The following is a 21,015-nucleotide window of genomic DNA, read 5'->3' as shown; positions in this document are numbered from 1 at the left end:
AAGCCATCCCTAGAAGAAATACTTAAGGGGACTCTGAGTGGAAAGACAAAAAGTAAGAGTAAGAAAAGTAAATGAAAGCAGTAAAATTAAGAATATCTTTAAAAATCAGTCAAGAAATTAACAAACTAAAAGAATGTAAATTATGACACAGTACCTAAAACACAGGAGGAGAAAAGTGAAGAAAGGGTTCAAACTTCAGAAACCATCAACTTAATAGAAGCTGCTATATGCATAAGATGCTAAATATAAACCTAATGGCAACCACAAATCAAAAACCAGTAATAGATATGCAAAAAAGCAAAGAAAAAGGCATCCAAGTATATCACTAAAGCCGACAAATGACAGAAGAGAGCAAGAACAGAGAAAAACTACCAGAAAACATAAATCAAGTAACAAATAAATGCACATCAATAATTACTTTAAAAGTAAATGGACTAAACACTACAATAAAAAAAAATCAAAGGGTGATAGAATGGATAAAAAATTAAGACCTATCTATAAGCTGCCTAGAAGAAACTCATTTCAGATGTAAAGACACATGAAGATTGAAAGTGAAGGGATGTGAAAGCATTTATCATGAAAATGGAAATTAAAACAAAGATTGCGTAACAATACTTATATCAGACAAAACTGACTGTAAAACAAAGGTTGGGAGTGCCTGGGTGGCTCATTTGGTTAAGTATCTGAATCTTGATTCTGGCTCAGGTCATGATCTCACAGTCATGAGATCAAGCCCTGTGTCAATTTCCATGCTAGGCCTGGAAATTGGTATTTTCTCTCTCCCTCTCCCCCGTTCTCTCTCTCAAAAAGTAAATAAATAAATAAAACAAAGCCTGTAACAAAAGACAAAAAAAAGTCACTATATATTCATAAAGAGAATGGTCCAACAATAAGATATAGTAATTGCCAATATCTGTGCACCCAACATGGGAATACCCAAATACAAAAACAAACAAAGGAAGTAATTGAGAGTAACACAATAATCAGTAGTAGACTTTAATGCCCCCTTGCATCGATGGACGGATCATCTACATAGAAAACCAACAATAAAACAATGGTTTTGAATGACACATTACACCAGGTGGATTTAACAAATATAATCAGAATAGTCCATCCTAAAACAACAAAATACACACAATTTTCCAGTACAAATGCAAAATTCTCCACAATAGATCACACATTAGGCCACAAAACAAATTCCAACAAACTGAAAAAGAATAGAGTCATACTATGCATCTTTTCCAACCACAACTCTGTGAAACTAGAAATCAACCACAAGAAAACATCTGGAAAGAACAGAAACACATGGAGGTTACAGGACATGCTACTAAACATGAAATGAGTCAATCAAGGTCAAAGAGAAAATAAAATAACACAATGGTCCAAAATCTCTGGGATACAGCAAAAGTTGTTATAAGAGAGAGTTTAGAGCACTACATGCCTACCTCAAGAAGTAAGAAAAGTGTCAAACAATGTAAACTTACATCTAAAGGGGCTAGAAAAAGAAGAAAAAGAAAAAAAGAAAAACCTAAAGCTGTAGAAGGAAGGAAATAAAGATTGGAAAAGAAATAAATGAAATAGAAACAGAAACAAACAAACAAAAAAACAAAGCATCTCAATGAAATCAGGAACTGGTTCCTTGAGATCATCACAAACATTGATAAACCTTTAGCCAGACTCATCAAGGAAAAAAGAAAGGGGATTCAAAATTGAAATGAAAAAGGAGATAAATACAACCAACAATGCAGAAGTACAAAGGATAATAAGAGAACATTATGAAAAAGTATATGCCAACAAATTGGACAAACTAGAAGAAATGGATAAAGTCCTAGAGACATACAATCCTCCAACTTAAATCAGGAAGAAATAGAAAATTTCAACAGAACACTTTTTTATTTTTTTAAACACTTTTTGAATTTGAGACACAGTTTCAGCAAGGAAACTGAATCAGTAATCAAAAATACTCCAGCAAACTGAAGTCTAGGGCCAGACAGCTTCACAGGTGAATACTACCCAACACTTAAAGAACAGTTAATACCAATCCTCAAACTATTCCAAAAGAAAATAAGAAAGCTTCCAAATTCAATATATGATGCCAGCATTTCCCTTACGCCAAATCCAGATAAATACAGATACACACACACACACACACACACACACACACACACACACACACGGAACTACAGGCCAGTATCTCTGATGAACATAGATGCAAAAATCCTCAACAAAATAAAAGCAAATTGAACCCAAAAATACATTAAAAACTTCATTCACTATTATCAAACGGAGTTATTCCTGGGATGCAAGGGCGGTACAATATTTGCAAATCAATCAATGTGATACATTACATCAATAACAGAAAAAATAAAAACCGTAAGATCATTTCAATAGAGGCAGAAAGAGCATTTGACAAAGCACAATATCCATTCATGATAAAAGCCTTCAACAAAGGTTTAGAGGGAACATACCTCAATATAATAAAGGCCATATAGGAGAAACCCACAGAGAACATCATACTCAATAGTGAAAAAGTGAGAGCTTTTCCTCTAAGATCAGGAACAAGATAAATATGACTACTCTTGCCACTTTTATTAAAAATAGTACTGGAAGTCATAGCCACAGCAATCACACAAGAAATAAAATGCATCTAAATATGTAAGGAAGAAGGTGTTCACTCTTTATCAACAACATGATACTATATATAGAGACTCTAAAGACTCCACCACAAAACTAGAACTGATAAATAAATTTGGCAAGGTCACAGGATACAAAGTCAATATACAGAAATCCATTGCATTTTTATAAGCTAATAATAACTAGCTTTATCCAAGTAGCTGAAAAATGTATACTCTGAAAACTACAGAATACTGATGAAGGAAATTGAAGAAGACACAAGCAAATGGAAAGATACTCCAATGTTGTAGAAATGAAGAACAAAAATTGTTTCAATGCCCATACTACCAACAGCAATCTGCAGATTTACTGTCATCTGTATCAAAACACCAAGAGTATTTTTCACAGAACTAGAACAAATAATCTTAAAATTTCTATGGAATCACAAAGACCTCAAATAGCCAAAGCAACTTCGTTTTTTGTATTTTTGGGTTTTTTTTCAATATATGAAATTTATTGCCAAATTGGTTTCCATACAACACCCAGTGCTCATCCCAAAAGGTGCCCTCCTCAATACCCATCACCCCCCCTCTCCTCCCTCCCACCCCCCATCAACTCTCAGTTTGTTCTCAGTTTTTAAGAGTTTCTTATGCTTTGGCTCTCTCCCACTCTAACCTCTTTTTTTTTCCTTCCCCTCCCCCATGGGTTTCTGTTAAGTTTCTCAGGATCCACATAAGAGTGAAAACATATGGTATCTGTCTTTCTCAGTATGGCTTATTTCACTTAGCATCACACTCTCCAGTTCCATCCATGTTGCTACAAAGGGCCATATTTCATTCTTTCTCATTGCCACGTAGTATTCCATTGTGTATATAAACCACAATTTCTTTATCCATTCATCAGTTGACAGACATTTAGGCTCTTTCCATAATTTTAGCCAAAGCAATTTTGAAAAAGAAGAACAAAACTGGAGGTATCATAATCCCAGACATCAAAATATACTACAAAGTTGCAATAATCAAATCAGTATGGTACTGACACAAACACAGACACAGAGATCAATGGAACAGGATAGAGAGCCCAGAAATCCAGTGGTCAATTATAATCAAGTTTAATTACATGGTCAGTGAATATTCAACAAAGGAGACAAGAATATGCAATGGAAAAAAGATGGTCTCCTCAACAAATGGTATTAGGAAAACTGGACAGATACATGCAAAAGAATGAACCCGGACCCCTTTCTTACTAAGTACACAAAAATAAACACAAATGGGTTAAGGGCAAATTTTGACACCTAAAACCATAAAAATCTGTGAAGAGAACACATGCAGTAATTTCTATGACATCAGTCATAGCAACATTTTTCAAGACATGTCTTCTGAGGCAAGGGAAACAAAAACAAACTACTGGACTATATCAAAATAAAAAGCTTTGCAAAGGCAACAATCAACAAAAAGACAACATACTGAATAGAATGAGATATTTGCAAATGACATATCCAATAAAGGGTTAGTATCCACAATATATGAAGAACTGATAGAACTCAACACTCAAAGAAAAAAAACAAAAACAAAAGCAAATAAACTGATGGTTGACAGTGGGGAAAAGACTAAGTGCATGACCAAAATGGGTGAAGGGGAGTGAGAGATACAGGCTCCCAGTTATAGAATAAGCCACAGGAATGAAAGGTACATCAGAGGGAATACAGCCAATTTATCGTTGCATGGTGACAGATGTTAGCTACACTTGTGCTGAACATATCTTAACAGCTGAAAGCAATGAAACATAGTGTGTTAACTATAATTTAAAAAAAAAAAATGAAAGTGGCCATGTAGTAGCCCACATGTCAAGGATCTGAGGGTGGCCTTTAGGAAGTGAGCACAACCTTTAGCTGACATTCAGAAAGAAGCCAGGCCCTTCAGTCTTACAGCTCCAAGGAAATCAATTCTGCCAACAATCTGAGTGAGCTCAGAAGTAAATTCTTCCCCCAGTTGAGCCTTCAGATAAGAACACAACCTACCTACCACCTTGATTTCAACCTTGGGAGACCCTAAGCAGAATATCCAGCTAACCTGTGCAGGACTCCTGACCCACAGAAACTGTGAGATAATAAATGCATGCTGTTTCAAGCCAACAGTTCTACAGTAATTACTTCTGTAAAAATCAATAACTAATATACAAACATATTTTGAGATTATTTCATAGTTTTACTGCTATGAACATGTAGTACTACAAGTAATAAAATATACAGTAGTCTTTTATTGAAATTCTATACAACCAGTGGATTCTCACAAAATACTTTTCTTGGGTTTTGTTGAATTCTTGTATTCATAACCAACCTACGGTTACAATTGATGAACAAGTAAAATTCCAACAAGAATGCTGGTTTATATTTTATTTACACTAGTAAGAGGTTAAATGAAACAACAAAGATATGTTTTAAGACCTCATTCATTCTCTAGGGCTGAGAGACTTCTTTCCTGACTTAGCAAATTATTTTTGAATGCCAGAAGACTATTTCCTCAATTTTTTGTACTACTCACAACATAACGACTACAGACACAAAAAGCTGTTAAGTTTATTCTGTATTATTAACACTTTGTCCCTTTGCTTAGGCTAGAAGTCAATAAACTTTTTCTGTAAAGAGCTAGATAGGAAATACATTAGGCTTTGCAGGCCACATATGTCTATACCATTTATTACTCATCATGCTTTTTTATTAATTCGTCTGTTGCTACAACCTTTTATAAATGTAAAAAAAAATGCACGTCTAGCTCTCTGGCTATACAAAAACAGTCCTTAAAAAATAATAAAATAATAAAACAGTTCTGGGCTCAGTTTGTTCCATGGACAATCATTTGTCAACTCTAACCTAGACAATCAACAAAACAATAAATCATATAAGCTCTGATTTGTAGCATTTGCCAATTTCTGTGATGTAAATACTTCCACCATGGCCAAATTCCAGCTACTGACATGATGTCACTATACGCGGAAGAGGGAAGAAATTCACAGCAACACATCATTTGTCTTAGTCTGCTCAAACCGCCATAACAAAGTACCACAGACTGGATAGCTTAAACAACAGAAATTTATTTTCTAACAGTTCTGGAAGCTGGAAAGTTTACGATCAAGGTGCTGGCTGCTATGGTTTCTTTCTGAGAGCAATCTCCCGGGCTTGCAGATCGCCACCTGCTCTCTATGACCTCACAGGCACAGAGAAAGAGAAAGACAGCTCTCTGGTATCTCTTCTTATAAAAGCACTTATCACATCAGGATCCCACCCTGATTACTCCATTTAACCCTATCCATCTACAAACACATTTACATTGGAGGACAGGATATCAATATTTGAATTTTAGAACACAGTTGAGTCCGTAAAACTTTTATTCAGTATTTTCACCATGTAATTATGATATCATAGATAATGGTGGTAAAATGTTAAAAAAAAAGAGTAAGTGATGAGTTTTTGGTACTTATTACCTTTGTTATTAATATAATCTAATTGTATACTTATATAATTTAATTTTTAATATGAGCTATGTTAACTGGCTCTCAAGATTCGTGAAAATATAATTGGTTCTCAGGAGCTACTATGGGCCAGTTCCAGCACACCACTGCCAAAGCAACTAAGTACCAGAGCAGGTGCTAGAAACCGTATTTTTTTAAATCCAATGTTATTTCTTTTTCCTTCAGTAAATCACCAAACAATTATTAGTAGATATACTGCCTAAATCAAAAGAAAATGTAACTAAACTCTTAGTGTTTTCACCACTCATTTCTCTTCCCTGCCCCTGCCTCCCCCCACCCCACTTTCAAAAGGTATGAAGACTAACAGATTTTTATACCACAGCTTATTAGTGGCTGGTTTGCTCATTAAACACATGATTCCTGTACTAGTTTACTATTTGCTTTCTTGCCAGTCCAGAATTTTCTTAGCCAGATTTTGATGAAGTATCATAGAAGAAATATTACACAGTTTCCCAAACAAATATGCACTGGAATCAAGAAGGAAATTTTATAAAACTACACCACACATATTCAGTAATATATCAGAAAGTAGAAGGGAAGAGCCCAAGAAATCTCTATTTTTTAACACATGCCAATGGTGATTCCACTGTAACTAGGCCAGCATCCTTTGCCAAACTTTTGAAAACTATTAGCACCAAAGGCAAAATTACTCTAAAAAAACATGCCTTCGGGCAAGCCCAATATTTCTTATTCTTTCATATACCTTTCTTGGGGTCTTTTTCAATTTTATCTGTATCAGTATTTATAGAAATGCTTTGTTTCAGTCCTGTGGATACCATAAAATATAATTTCACTAGTTTTTCCCTAAAAGTTAATAAGGTGAAACAGTAAGCATGATATCCATCTAAAATATTTCTACTCTTTTCTGTTTCCTTTTCATCTCCCTGAATTCTTTATTTTCCTTTATCAAATTTGCCCTGAGAGGGATTAAATGTGCTTATTCACACTAACATGTAAGTAACTAATATGAGATTAAACTCAATCTTACTCTTTCTCACACACTGTGTCCTATGTCATCAACAAATCCAATCAGCTTCATGGTCTATCCATCCAGAAGCTAATCATTTGTCACCATACTTCCACTAAAACTCGAGTAACAGGATACTATCCTCTTGTGCTGTACTATTTATACCAGCATCATAATGGATTTTCCTGCTTCTACCTTTGCCTCCCGTCAGTCTATTCCGAACATACCGAGTACTTTTAAGGTATAAGTAAGGTATGTCATTCTCCTTCTGGAAACTCTCCAATTGCTCCCTTAGAGTAAAAGCCAAAGTCTTTACTTACCATGGCCTACAAAGACCCACATGATCACCTCTCTGTGCTCCACTCCAACCCTTACCCCTCTATCATGCTCCATCTACATGGCAACAGCTTGCCTGATCAGTCTTTCCAAGATAACACACACACTCAACGTTTTCCCAACATCATGTTTTCCTACCCTACCACATTTCTTTTCCATAGCACCTGACATCTTATTTGTTATTTTCCATCTCCTCCACTAGAAAGTAGCCTCCGTGAGAGAGGAAATTTTGTGGGTTGGTTTTATTCACAGTAGTTTCCCAGTTCTAGGCATAGTGTCTAGCATGTATACTAGTCACTTAATATTTGTTTGAAAATCCTGAATAAAAGGTAATTGTTGTTACCTTCCTACAGGTATTTCTTTTTTCAAAAACTACCTACTTCTCCAGCCACCCCAGTAGCCACCTTTCTGCATGCTGGATTCCTCTCAATCAAGAATGGCCTCATAATTGGTGGAGCACAGTACAAAACAAAAACGCTGAGCCCTCCTGTTCAAAGAACTTCAAGAGGACAGCAACAGAGCATTAAACCAAGAGTGAGGCCTAAGTGCAAGGTCCTGTGTAACTGTGCATGCCACTCGCCCATGAAGCCAGTCCTACTCGCTGTTCCCTGGCCCTACCATTCTTGCCCATGTTCTAGACCCAAGCTGCCTGACCCAAATTCCCCCATCTCTCAGCTAGTAGTCTCAACCTCTCCCTCAGGGAGACTTTTCCAAGCCTCATGGGTTAGCTCAGAGCCCCTGCATTGTCACTGTTTATTACTCCCTTGATAAAACCTTTGCCCTGGAGGTAACTGTGTTCCTTTTCATCTTCTCGGCTAGCATATAATGTAGACAGTAATACGTTATGTGACTGTGTTCCCACCACAGAGCCTGGAACCTAAGAGGTGCCAATAACTAAACTGGGTAAAATATGGAACTTGCTAGTTGTGAAATTTTAGATATTGGAAAGCGGAATAGAAGGTATCTGAATAATAAGAGAATTCTCAGGCCACATTAAACTTGGTTAGTTAGAAGAGACTAGGACCTAAACAGTCTATTGGCCACCTCTGTGTCAGGCCTGGGAAGGGGTAGGGGACCCAGCACAGCTTTGGTTCTACAAATTGATACAGCCTGGGCAGCCTTGACAACGAAGCAAGTAACAAGACAAAGGATAAGATGTGAACGTCAGAAAAGGTTAAGCCTGAGAAGAGGACAAATAAAATAGGCAATATTCCTAAGTCATGTTGAGCCTCAGCCCTGTTGGCATCTTGATTTAATACGTAGGTGGGAACTGTGGCAGTGAGCCCAGCAGCCTGAGCTTCCTGGCAGTGATGGTGTCATAATTCACCACACAGCATCAAAAGGGGAAGCCTACATGAATCTAATCCAGGTATCTGAACCTCAGTCCAGCATGCTGGGGGACAAGAAGAGTATTAAGTACAGAGGAAAAGTCAAGGTTGAAAATGAGTCAGAGGTTGGAAAAACCCCTTGGCGCCTAGAGATAACAAGAATGAACACTCAGCAAAAAGGTGGGAGCTAGGGTGTCAGCCATGCATTCCAGAAGCCTGAGGTTAGGACAACAAGATTAATTCCAGATCCAAGTTATCTGCTAGTGCCTATGGGCCTGACTCTGATAATGAATGGGGCTGGGTCTGCAGATGAAAGCCCTCAAGGTCTATATCAATATATACATGCAGAAGGCAAAGCTGATCCAAGTGGGCCTTCCTGGCTCCCACTACATGACTTTCTCATCCAAGTGAGTGATAGATTTCATCTAAATTTCCAGCATTACACTGTAGCACTGTTAATTTAACTATCTCAATAACCATTCACAACTCCTTCCTTGCCTACCTTCTACGAGAGTCTGAAAAGAGTGAGACATCCAGTTTCCCATCACCCCTTGCAGCCAGAGGCAGCCATGTAATACAATACCATCCAACCAGACAGAAGAGTGTTGCCGTGGGAGCTTCAGGGAAAGGCTTTTCTCTCCTGATTAAAGTTTCAGAGCTTCCATTTATTTTCCCTTCTTCCTACCTTGGACAAGAATGTTATGTCTAGAGTACAGAAGCCATCCTGCAAGCATGTGGTAAGCCTGAGGATGGAAAAAAAATATGCTAAGAATGGAAGGATGACAACAAAAGAGAGCCTTGATCCTTGAGGACATCATTGAGCCAGCATCCCAACATCTTGTAGGAGAAAGCACACCTAAAACATTCACTTACACTATCGATTCTGTAATTACAAAAATCAGTATGTGCAACATTACAGAGTATTTCTAAAATTCTGTATAGTAGTTAAGATTCAGACACTGGTGTCTGGGTTCAAATCCCAGCCTTACTGCTTACCAGATGTATGAATTTGAGCAAGTTTCTCAATCTGGCTTTTTTCTTCAACTGAAAGTATTATATAAGACGTCCTACATTACATAGTCACTAAAGAGTTTCAAAAGAAAGCTAATAAACTTTTAGAATAGTATCTAGAATAGTCTAAGTATTCAGTGAACACTGACAATTACAATCATGGTATTGATACATTGAAATTAAAATATTCAGAAAATAAACCATCAATGCCAGTCCTTCCTGGTTTTTTATAAACCAGAATGTAGTCCTGAACTTCTCTTTCTAGTAAAGATCACCCTGAGCCTTCTCTCACATTATATGGTCGTTTTTCCTAACAACTAACTAGCATCTAAGTCACATATGCATTTTAAAAGAGAGGGATAGAAATTCTTCTATTGAATACTTATCACCAATAGACTCATCAAACCAGTATCCTTTATCCAAAAACAAATAAAACCACAAAAGTATTTATAACCTATTGCCTAGCTAATTTAATCTCACTATTAGCTTCCAGGCTTCTCATACAGTTGAAATAAAGTAATTTCATCTTCACAACATGGAGTAGCAGCTCACCAGTTCATAATCCCGTGGCCTTGATGCAGCTAGAAGATGCTTGAGGGTTACCCTTAAACCAGGAATGTTAAACTCTAACTACAAACAAGTAAACAGTATTTAGTTGCCAAAACCAAGCAGCATGTTTCATCTATTGTTATCATGAACTGAATGGCCTGCGAAAAAGTCCTCTTTACATTTCTGTTCCCTTACTTAACTACCAACAAATACCTCCTCATGCCCAGTAAGAAAGGCTTCCAGTATCTGTCCAGTACAAATCAGCCAGTCAAAAAGAATTGGCAACACTTTCCTTTCCAGCAATAAGGCAGAATAAATGTCCTGACAACTTCCCATTTTGTAACAATTAGTAAATGTGGATAAAATAGAACAAACCCTCTTCCAAATGACTATCTGAGCTTGTGAGAAAGTAGTGGAAATTTACAGGGGCCAAAAAAAGGAGAGGCAAAACAAAACAAAACAAAACAAAACAAAACAAAACAAAACAAAACAAAACAAAAACCACACAGACATGTAAGTGTTTTCTGAGCAAATAACTGTCAGATTTCAATGTTGGGCCAAGGAGAGGAATATTTGGATTTTCCCAAGATTAGAAATGAAATCCTTAAACAAAGCAAAGACAATTTGGATAAATTAAACAATGAACAATAACTATGCAGTCTAATAATATAAATAAATTAATGTATAGCAAAAAATAAAAAGCATAGTGTAGTAACAAAAATAGGCATAAAATTCTGAGAAAAAGTAACATAAAAGAAAAAAGTGTTTGGACTTACAGCATTCTAAGTAAGTCTGTTCAGAAGGAAGGTGAAAATATTAACTTTAGATGTTGTTGAGCTAAGTCTGGATGGTACAACGTTTAGGGTAACAACCTGAAATACAGAAATAAAATGTCTAACTTCAAAGCCAGTGAAGTTATAAAGATAAACTGAGAACAATAAAGACCTAAATGGAAGAGTAATTTCTTTGGGGGAGGGAGAGGCAGTGCAATTGGAGTGGGGTACAATGCCTCAATTACAGTAATAATTAGTACATAAAGAAATGTCTAACTTCTTAAACTTCCTTAAAATTTTTATATCTTTCCATTTAAAAGATACAAAAATGCTGATTCAAAGGGGGCACTTGTGCACTCAATCTTTACAGCAGCACTATCAACAATAGTCAAATTATGGAAAGAGCCTAAATGTCCATTGACTGATGAATGGATAAAGAAGATGTAGTGTATATATACATAATGGAATGTTACTCGACAGTCAAAAAAAAAAAAGGAAATCTTGCTGCCATTTGCAACAACACGGGTGGAACTAAAATGTATTAAGCTAAGTGAAATAAGTCAGTCAGAGAAAGATAAATTTCATATGATTTAACTCATATGTGGAATTTAAGAAACAAAAGAGATGAGCATAGGGGAAGGGAAGGAAAAATTAAATAAAAACAGAGAGGGAGGCAAACCATAAGAGACTCTTAAATATAGAGAGCAAACTGAGGGTTGCTGGAGGGGTGTTGAGCGGGGGGTTGGGCTAAATGAGTGATGGGCATTGAGGTTGTCACTTGTTGGGATGAGCACTTATATCTAAGTGATGAATCACTAAATTCTACTCCTGAAACCACTATTACACTATACATTAATTTGGATATAAATAAAATTTTTAAAAAACTTAACATATTAAAACAAAAAATGATATGCCCCACTTGAAACAATACCTGCTGTACAAAGAAATATTAAACAAAGCCTCACAGAGTTAAGCTCTTTAAAATATACCAAGTGCTATTTTCACTACCTCCTTTGATCCTCACAAGAAGAGGGAAAAGATGAATTTCATATCTTCCACTGTGCAACCAAGGAAGAAAAAATAATCAGCATAGTGAACCGCCTTCCTCAAGTCATACAAGTAAGGAGAACTTGTCCTCAATTTATGTCTTTAAACTCAAATGCAGTTTCTTCCCAGAACACAATGCTACTTGCATCTATCAACAAAATTTTAAAATTACAGAATTATCCAGTCCCATTGAAATGATATTTTACCTGAAAAAAATTCTGAGTATTAACTTAAGAATATATTCAAAGAGAAGAGTCAGGGATTTTAACAAGGTTTTATATACAAGGATGTTCACTGCAGCATTATAGATAAATGTGAAAATGGAACATGACTTCAATATCTACTAGAGAAATATAGAGAATGATATATCTCTATAATACAATGTTACACAGTTATTACAAATGATTTTCTAAAAATATATATAGCTTAGGAAAATGCAAATACTGTAATATTAAAGAGGAATATGGATGGTATTAAAAGTATGACAGCCATTTTGTTCAACTACAGATGTTGATGAAAAAACAAGCCATGATGATACTGACACACACACACACACACACACACACATACACACACACACGTATTGAAAGCCTGGAAGTAAATGTGCCAGGAGATTAATGGTAATTATTTCTGGAGTGGAGGAGTTCAAAACATTGGCGAGTCATATCTTCATTCTCTAAGATGAAAATATCTTAGTCTTCTAATCTGAACAAAATAAAATTAATAAGTATGTTTCTGAACCTTTTTACAAAAGCACGAACAACTTAAAATATCACACTCCTTCACTGAGTTCAACAGGTAAAAACTAACATGAGAGAAGAAAATAAAAGTCAAAAGAAAATAAAGGATCAAATGAAGATCAAAAATGAAGATACAACATGTCCGAAATGGAGTTGTGTGAGATCATAGACTGCTTCTCATTATTCCTGGGTCTTAACGAAACAAGTTAACTGGCCTCAGATACATAACTAAAAGCCAATCACAGAAGGACCCTAGCCCCTAAGCTGCTGGTTTAAAATAGCATTAGCTAAATACTAAAAGGCTGCCAAAAAAAGGTACTCCAACCAAGACACTTTCATCTATAACAGTTGTCTGGGCAATTGAAAGGTCAAATGGTGTCTCAGAAAGTGCAAACCACCCAACCACAGGGGTACCATCATATCTTTCAATCATGAGAAGGCTTTAACCTGAACCATGACAAATTGGAGACCCTTCCTAACCATCCACAGTTCCTTCACCCAGACACATAAGGGCAGTAACAATTTCCTTACAGACCACACCTATTCCCCTCTTCTGCTGACTGCTAGAGAAACAGCTAATGAAATTTGAAAGTTTTATTCACAAGCCAACAAGCAATACTATAGGCTCTAACTTTCCCGAACCTGTGTGCACCTATCATCTACTATATTGTGATGAGCCTCTGATCACTTCATTTAGTCCTGTGCTGGCAATCTCTCAAGTACCTATTCAGCAGTCACTAGAGGTCTTGCTGAGGATGGAGAAGTTTTGAGATCTTTAATCCTGTTTTCAGGTAGAATGTACTTGCCATCAAAATAAAAGCAGCTCCTGGTTTTCTATTTCTTTTCCATTAGTGACATGGATGAATGGAGAAAGGACTGAAAGCTGGAAGTTAACACATTAGGTGACTCTTCCCTTTATTCACGTTCTTTTGTGCCCTTTATTCAACCCCTCTCCAGCTCACTTCTTCCTCTCGGGACTGTGAGCCTGAATCCAAGACTCATGCAGGAAGCAGTTCAGAAAAATATAAGTTTGCAACTCAGAAAGTCAAATTAATCTAGTTTAAGTCATTGAAGGGGAGTTTTCAGACACAAGCCTGATAGGTCAGATTTTTGCACAGGGACTCAGAGAAAAGCTAGGTTTTGCTAGTGCCTGTGGGAGATCACCCTGGCAGTGCTGGTAATGAGGGTGACAGTTAGGATGGGGAAGGGAAGGAGGGATACGCCAAGGAAGAAGTTATATGAGCTGGAAAACCCAGGAAGTTAAACCAGTGAAACAAAACAAGTTGGTTATACAAAACCCAAATACACACACACACACACACACACACACACACACACACACACACACACAGTGAAAGGAAGACAGTACAGACCTAATAATGGTGTGAAGTTTAAATAACCTTAACTTTGCTATTTATTGAAACCAGAACCCCACTCTCTTCCACCTTCAATGAATGTCAGTAAGGTATAGCACAACAAACACATCCCAACATCCAGACAAGACGCTTACAGGGAATCCAACTGTGCTTGGTTTCTGAAACACCAAAGTTAACACTTAAGAATCTACACATAGTAATACGGAGGAGGAGAAAGGAGTATCTGCCAGCTTAGGTGATTCTAACTTAACTTGTACTCTGCTCAGTGAGGCATTCGAGTTCTAGGAGGTTCCAACAACTCAAAGGAGGGCAAGGGCAGAATTTGGGGATGCCAACTTTTCAAGACAACGTGTAAATTTATAAAATAATGACTTCAGGGCTTTTTAAGAGAAATAGAAACTGCCCAGCTAATTGGCCTTTAAAATAAATCATTGAGGATATAAATTCCTCAATAAACACTGCAGACAACACAAAATACATCTCATCTCATACTCTGGCCAAACAGAGAAATAAGTACAGTGAAGGTGAGAAATATAAACCAAAGAAGAAAGGTAAAGGAAGAGAGAAAGAAGGAGAGTGTGTGGATACAAATGAGAGAGAAGGGGAGAGAAGTATAGAGAGGGGAAAACAGACTAGAATAAATCAGCCTGGGAGACAGTATCACCAGATGCTCAAGGAATATATAATTAATTAATTAATTAATCTGGTTTTGTCAATCCTGGCCTCTCATTTCATCAGTGGGTACTACCTGTTATCACTGCTCTTTGAGATGCTGACTAGGTCTTTAGCATGGAGTCATTAACTAGCACCTGTGTTTCCTTAAAAAAAATATATAAGCTCTGAATGGGTTATACCTTCTCTTGCTAAGGCACTACATTAAATCTGCAGGAGGAAATGATTCTCTTAGCACTCAGGCCAGAGATTGCTTGAAACAGTAGTTCTCAATCCTGGCTGCGTGCTAGAATCACAGGGAGAGCTTTAAAAGAAAATACTGATGCCCTCTCTAGCCTGGATTAATTTAATCAAAATCTCCCAGGAACCACCCCGAACAAGGAAATCTTATGTGCTGGGTGAAAAAGATTCTTATAACGTAGAATGGCTTCTGGAGCATAGGTACATAAAATTTTTATATAATTACATTTTGTTTTGTCTCTATTTTCAGCTGGGTTCCACAGGGAACACATGAGTTTCTAATAACCAAGTGTAGAGATATGGTCTCCCTGCAGACTTGAATCCAACCTTTATATATGTGTGTGTGCGTGTGTGTGTGTGTGTGTGTGTGTGTGTGTGTACACACACATCAGCACAAGAGGAGCCAGACAGTTGAAAAAGACACGCTGCAGCAAGAATTCTGCATAAAATGACACCTATGTCATAGTTTGGCTTCACTCTCTCTACTGCCAGGTCCACACCAGCAGTACAACTTCTTGTGACACCTTTGAACTGCTCATTTTTGACCAACAAATGAACTTTTCATGAAGAATGCTAAGGTTTCAGGGAGACTAAACTGCACCTTGCTAAAATGATCAACACAGGAGGAAAAAAAGGTCTTTCAGGGAACTGTAAGCAGTCAGAGAATTCTCTTTCAAACTGACCCTCTGTGTCCTCTAGTCCCATTTGAAAACTCCCAGAAGCTAAGAGGCAGTTATTGCTGACACAACCTAATGCTGAAAGAACCACAACATCCTTGAGAATTAACTGTACAATGTTGGAATCAACAGGCATCAAGTTCAGCATCAGCTCTAGGCCAGGTGTGAGGATTTTCAAAGAGACGAGGTTCAGGAATTGACTTCATGCAGTCCTGTGTTCCTTCACTCTGCCAGTTTCGAATTAGTTTTGTTAGCTTTTGTGAAGCGTCATGGGAGCTTCACTCACTAATAAGAAGACATGGTCCCTGCCCTGCGAGAGCTTTAAAATTAGGTGGAAAAAAACCAGAAATAGAGATGGAGCAGCTAAGGCAGGCTGTCCCCAAAGTAAACAATGGAACCACGTTTTGAACCCCCATCAGAGGTGTCCGGTGAGATTGGCTGGCACTCTCAGACATGGCAGATTATTGCTTTGCAAGAACTGAAACAGGTGTTTAACAATTTTCCTGCAAATGTCGTTTAAAATAAATGTTGATCCCCCCCCCAACCACTCCCTTCCTGAGCTCGGTGAAAGAAAAATAATCGTTAGCACTGATTCTCTTCCTTTACCCCAAAGAATGCCTATTAATCCCTTGCAGGAAACTGAGAAATGCCGTGTTACAAGCCCACCAGAAGGAAATGTCTCAAGATGGCTAAAATTACATGAGTTTCTTAGAAGGGGCCAGGGCCGGGGATCTGGTCTGGCGTACCAAAAACTTCAGAATGTAATTGTTTGAAGCAGGGAGTTCCAGGTGAAGCAGACCCATGTCTACACTGGAGCAAGATATGTAATCTCTCCAAGCTCAGGTGTCTCATCATCTCATCATCATTATTTAAATGAAAGGATGATGGTTGAATATTTTGAGTTTAATAACAAATCCAAAATGCTCAGCACAGTGACTGGCACAAGGTTAATATGCAAATTATTCATTCATTTACTGAGTATATAAAATGTCCTAGGGACTGGGATAATAAACCCATTCAACTAAAATCCCTGCCTTCATACTGCTCACCATGAATGGTTAAGTAAATTGTTTCAGATGGTGATGTTGCTATGAAGGATATAAAAGGGAAGAGGGGGACAGAGAGTAAGAACGATATGCAATTTTAAACAGACCTTACTGATTTGGTGACACAGGAGTAAAAAACTGAAGGGGTGAAGGAAAGATGATATGTGCCGAGGAAAAAGTCACTGCAAAGTCCTAGAGAAAGAACCTTGTCTGGTGTGTTTGCAGATCAGCAAGGAGGACAGTGTGGCAGGAAGAGGCTAAGTACAGGGTAGATTAGGAGAAGAGCTCTGGCGGGGCGGGGGGGGGGGGGTGTTGAGAGCACAGAAGACTAGGAAGGGGTCCAAAGTGTGGCTTTTACGAATTAGGAAGCTGCTAAAGAGGTCTAAGAAGACAAAGTGACATGATCTGATTTACACTCTAGAAGGAGCCCATTAGTGGCTGTGTGCAGAAGAGGTGAAGCAAGGAGAGATGTGTTCAAGAACAAAAACAGAGGTGTTTAAGACACTACTGCAGTACAAAGGTGAGAGCTGATGGCAGCTTAAAGCAGATAATGGCAATAAAGATAGTGAACTGTGGTAAGACAGAGTATGGATTTATTTTGAAGGTTGGGTCTATAGGATTTGCTGATGAATTAGATGTACAATGTGAGAAACAGAAATCAAGGATGACATTTGACGTTTTAGCCTAAGCAACTCAAATGATTGCTTTTAACTGATGGCAAAGACTGAAGGACAAGGAGGTTGAGGGAGAACAGGTCACCAGGAATATAAGGAGCTCAGTTTTGAATGTCTTAACTTTTATGAGCTTTCTGCATATCAAATGGAGATATAAAGTGAACAGTAAAATATCTGAACATAGGAGAGAGGGATCAGGAATGGATGCAAACGTAAACATGGGCATCACTCGTACACAGATGCTCTTGGACACTAGACGATTGGATGAAATCATCAAGAAAATAAAAAGAAAGAGAAGACCAGGTGCCCTGGGGTACCTCAATGTTTAGAACTCAGTAAGGGGAGGAAGGACCATCAAGGGTGACTAAGAAGTAGTGGCCACTGAGGAAAGCATACGAGATATAAACAAAACTGAATACATACAACATATGTATAAATACACATAAAACTGAAATTTCCTTTGGGTCAAATTCATTCACCTACTTTTGCATGCACAGATGCATCTATCCATCCATCCAGTATAGCACAACATGTTAGAACATGGATGTTAGAATGAAATATACCTGGATTCAAGTTCAGATTCTTCCACTACCCAGGTCTGTGATACTGGGAAGTTATTTTAACTTGCTGAGTCTTTACTTCCTTGACTCTCAAATGAAGAGAGTAAAACCAACTTCACTGCACTGTGAGGAATGAGACATTGCCTAGGAAACATAAAGTCTGGTACTCGAAAGGTTCAGAAAAGAAGGGCTACAGTTTCTATAATTATTACTCCTTGAGTACTTTTTAAGCACCCATAGCGGATGCAAAAAACACCATGCCAAGCCCTGGAAAGAGAGTAACATCCAGCAGAGAGTAAAAGACGATACATGAAAATTTTAAAAATACTATATAGGCCATGGTCCTGAACACAAGCTCATTGGGAGCAGTAACTTTTTCTGATTTATACAGCACTGTTATTAACATGTGGGACAAGCACGGCCTCAAGTGTTCCATGAATAAGTAAGACTGACATGAATCAACACTTAAAGTTTGTGGCAGAGGGATCACTGCAAGTTGTAAAGAACAGAAAACACTTCATTCATGAGTTGGGAAGATAAGTTTTTGGTGAATTTTTCTCATTGAATAAGCCACAATTTACATAAACAGGCAAGATGAAAAAGGAAGGAAACTGGGTTACTCGAATCCATGGCAGTAGAAACTACTGAACAAGTCTTTGAGCTTAAATAGAGAGAGGATCCTGTTGCTTTGCCACGTCTTATTTTGGGAGATTTGTTTTGTTTCATGTTTTTCAACCATAAAATGCAGCCTCCTTAAGGAGGGATAATAAGAATAGAAGCAAGCAGTTGTTGAGATCTGACATGTGCAAGGCACTCTTATAAGTAATATATATGCAGTTACTGGTCAAAACAATCCTACAAGATAGAAACTATTATTATTTCTACTTGAATGATGAAGAAGTTGGGAAAGTACAATTTTAAGTGGTAAAGCTGGGACTTTACCTAGCTATTAGTGTGTGTGTGTGTGTGTGTGTGTGTGTGTGTGTGTGTGTGTGTCTTTTTAATGGGTAGGAAGATATCAAAGCTTAGCCTAATTCTTCCTACAATGGCAAAATGACAGGTCAAAGAAGGGAAACTTACTCAAGATCAAACAGCTGCTTGTCTATCAACAGAACCATTGCTGGGCTTCCAAGGCCAGGTTCAGCACTCCCTCTCCTAAACCATGCAAAGTGAAACCTCACCTTTACAGATCCATGACCTTGATCTGTATGGCATTTTGTTTTTGTTGCGTTTCAACAATTTCCTATAAATTGGAACTATCCTAGGAAGGGAAGAATAGCTTTAGCTTTGGGTTACAAAATTTCAGTGAATATTCTTTTCAGATGCAGGCCCCTCATGGAAGCCAGAGGACAGTGGCAAGTAACCCTTGCTAAGGACCCTTCGTGCCTATCACCACTTTCCTTTATATCTTGAAATCTAATTACCAACAATTTACTGAGTGCTTAATACATGTCAGCCACCATACTACACATATGTTACCTAATTTAATGCTTATGATAGTTGGGTTCAATTATCATCTCTATTTTATAGAGGCCCAAATAGAGGGGGGCACATTCCCAAGGCCACTGAAAAGTAAAAGCTGAAACTCAGATTTGATCCTAGGATGGACAGCCCAACTCTAAATTCTCTCTTCTCCCTTCTGGATGCTGTGAAGGATGAACTCTTCCAGTATCTTCTACCATGGATAGTCTTAAAAGCCTGTTAGTATTAAGAGTTACTATAGATCACTATGGGGAAATCAGGGGAAAAAAGCAAAACCACCAATAGTGCTTGGGACTTACACAGTACTGATTTCAAGGTTTAGCAACCCAATTTAGTAGCTGTACGCCCTCACCTTTGATAAATCTCTTGAATTTCTGAGCTAATGCCCTTTTCTGTAATTACACCTTGCTCAAAATTCAATTGCCTGGAAACTTTATAATTTAAATCTGTATATTTTTGAAAGTGAAAGGGGGTACTATTAACAATTTTGGTGGGACCACAGGTATAAAATAGGGCTTGCGTGGACCAATCAATATATACGATTCACTGTAGATAACTGTGTTAAACAACCTGGTGCACCACCTGGCATATAACTGAGAGTCATGGTGTAATAGATTTCTTTCTTTTCTGTACAAATGGAGTATCAAATAGCACAGATGTTTCCAAATGGGGGCAATTTTGCCTCTTAGAGAGCTTTCTGCAATGTCTGGAGACATTTTTAGAGGTCAGAAGTGGAGGAGTGCATGCTACTGGCATCAAGGGGATAGAGGTCAAGTATGCTACTCAACACCCTCTAATGCACTGGGCAGGCCCTTATAAAACAAAACGGGAAAAACGAAACAAGAAAATGAAAAAACAAAAACAAAAACCAGCAATCATACCGGGTTAAGGAACCCTGAAACTACACTTTTCATTAAGGCAGAAAAGAGAGTAGAGAAGGTCTGATATCAAAGACAGAAGCTTACTTCGCTTCTTAGTCTCACCATGGGTCAGCCCAAACATGGTGCTAATGAAATCAGTCCCCTTGGAATTCAAGTGAAAATAGCACATGCTTTTGATAGCATAACTAGTATAAACAAATTTGCAAACAGGCCTGTCACCACTCTGAAAGTACCATGTCACATCTCAGAGGTAACTTGCAATGCAAGAAAAGAGGCCAAGTACTGTGTACATAATGCAATCTGCATGCATTCAAAGGAGAACAGTCACTAGCATGCAATCAACACAGGTGTTTCTCTAAAGGTATGAAATCATCATCAGCAATAATAAAGCTTTCATCTGACTTGCCTTCCACGAGCCTTGCTTGCATGACAAAAATAGGTTGAATTTTTAAACCCCGTGCCTAAAATCAAGCAACTACTTGGGGGACCATAGTTTTTTTGAAAGAGAATGA

General features: G+C 37.7%; 1 protein-coding gene across 5 annotated transcripts in view; it reads right to left on the bottom strand.

Annotated features, from left to right (window-relative positions):
- NELL1 (neural EGFL like 1) overlaps positions 1-21,015 on the bottom strand; it is an 883,212-nt gene that overhangs the window by 558,512 nt on the left and 303,685 nt on the right. The window lies entirely within an intron of this gene.

This window comes from Felis catus, chromosome D1, assembly GCF_018350175.1.
Source record: "Felis catus isolate Fca126 chromosome D1, F.catus_Fca126_mat1.0, whole genome shotgun sequence".
Taxonomy (NCBI): Eukaryota; Metazoa; Chordata; class Mammalia; order Carnivora; family Felidae; genus Felis; species Felis catus.
The sequence above is the reverse complement of the archived record's forward strand: the minus strand, read 5'-3'. Positions and strand labels throughout refer to the sequence as shown.